Source organism: Vombatus ursinus, unplaced genomic scaffold, assembly GCF_900497805.2.
Source record: "Vombatus ursinus unplaced genomic scaffold, bare-nosed wombat genome assembly UNPS02014858.1, whole genome shotgun sequence".
NCBI lineage: Eukaryota > Metazoa > Chordata > Mammalia > Diprotodontia > Vombatidae > Vombatus > Vombatus ursinus.
This window is the reverse complement of record NW_020954636.1, coordinates 867,379-869,173: the sequence shown is the minus strand read 5'-3', so window position 1 is coordinate 869,173 and position 1,795 is coordinate 867,379. Positions and strand designations below refer to the sequence as shown.

Sequence of the window (1,795 nt, the reverse complement as noted above, 5' to 3'; positions counted from 1 at the left end):
AGTGGGTTCCCCATCATCAGGTCTTCAAACCTAGCTGACAACTTATAATGTATGCTGCACAGGAAGTTTGTTTAGGTATGGATTAAACTAGGTGGCTTCTGAGACTCCTCCCAGCCCTGTGACACTGTGATCTTATCACCACTATTCATATTTCAGATGGTGATATAATTTGGTCCCTTTGGCTAGAGGCCAGTTAATTCCCAGCTCATTACTTCTGAGCCCTGGTCACTCCAGGGATTCTCCAGCTCATGGCAGCCATTTCCTAAGTACAATCAAGTCTCAGGCATGGCCCAATTCTGGCCTGTACAGTTTTGACCTTTTATTAGAGCTGGCCCAGTCTCAGACCCTCTGGCTAATCCTAAGAAGTACCAAACGAGTCAAACCCATGATTGACCAAAGCTAGTATTCTCTGGCAGCTTTTCAGAAGATGAATTATAGATGGGTATTAGAGCCACTTTGACAGATTATTTTTCACTATTTCCACGACTCAAATCAATTCTGAAGAATAAAAATTTGCCATCAGTGAGGATATTCAAAAGACAGGCAGCATACTCTCAAAGTCTTGGCTTTGCTGCAGACTAAGCTATAAGATTTTGTATAAGTCACTGCTTCCAGCATTTTCTCTGGTTTTCAAATTCTACACAATAAGTGATGTTTCTTTTTCCCACCTGCTTCCTTCCCCTGATGTGTAGGCCAAGCAGTTATGGAGACATTATTTTATGAACTCCAAAGCAGAGTAAGTGTTGATGTGAAATCAAGAATACACAAAACATACCAGAGTAGTGACAAGACACTAGAGTATTTCCCACTAGGAAGTTTATTTGATTATAACAATGAAGGTTGGAGTTCTACCTAAGGCACTTTTGAGTAGAAGGAACAGGACAATCTCAGGGCTCTAAGTTCAGGAAATATACCTTTTTTCCACAAACATGAGAATATAGGAATGAAGAACCCTAGCATCCTGGATTCCATGAAGGGGACATTGTGAGGAGGAAGGGTCTGGCTCCTAGGTTTGGGCAGCTTCTCCTTTTATTCAAATGCTGAGAGTTTGCCTTTCATAGTATTAGGTACTGGGCCCTGCCACTGTTCCCCTGGATGCAGAAAACCATGCACCTTCTACAGATGATCCTTAAAGAAAGGAATCTTTGAGTCCTGGTAAAGCATGCTGCCCATTATTCTCTGCCTTTCTCTTGCCCACAGGACTCAGGGAATCCTTGGAAGGGGTCATTTTTGGTTTCAAGAAACAGATGGTTTCTCCATATCTTCTACAATATACATGGTTTCCTAACAACAGAGATTGCTTCCACTTTTTAAGACAGAGCCTGTTCCCATTTGAAGTGTCCAGTACAAGGCTCTGCCTCTTGGAAACTTAATGAAAATTTGTTACTCAAGAATTCCTGCTATCTCTAACCTCTTCCTCAGTGGTAAGTTTGGCAGGTAGGCTGTGGGGCAAGGAATGTCTTAGCAATGGTAAGGGAAAGTGTCTTCAACTTACCTAGCAGATGGGCCAACACCTCCATCCTGTCACAGCCAAAGAGCATGTGGGATTTATTATCCACATGGACCACTGTGATGGGCAATCCAAAGGCCTAGAGGAAGAGTGATCACTACAAATACAGAAAAGACAAGGAAGAGGAGGGTGGAAGTCGATGTTGACTTAAGTTCGGTGAAGGGAAGTGGGGCTAAGGGGTCCAGTATCAATGCAGATGGCAAAGGATCACACAGGAGATAGGCAGGAGGGTCTCTGTCTTTCTGTCTCTTAACATTGTTTCTTCTCTATCTCATCCCTTCTTTC

At 43.0% G+C, this 1,795-nt stretch overlaps 1 pseudogene; it reads right to left on the bottom strand.

Moving 5' to 3' along the window:
- Positions 1–1,029: 1,029 nt before the first annotated feature.
- The window catches only part of LOC114027294, a 4,591-nt pseudogene continuing 3,825 nt past the window's right edge, over positions 1,030–1,795 (bottom strand).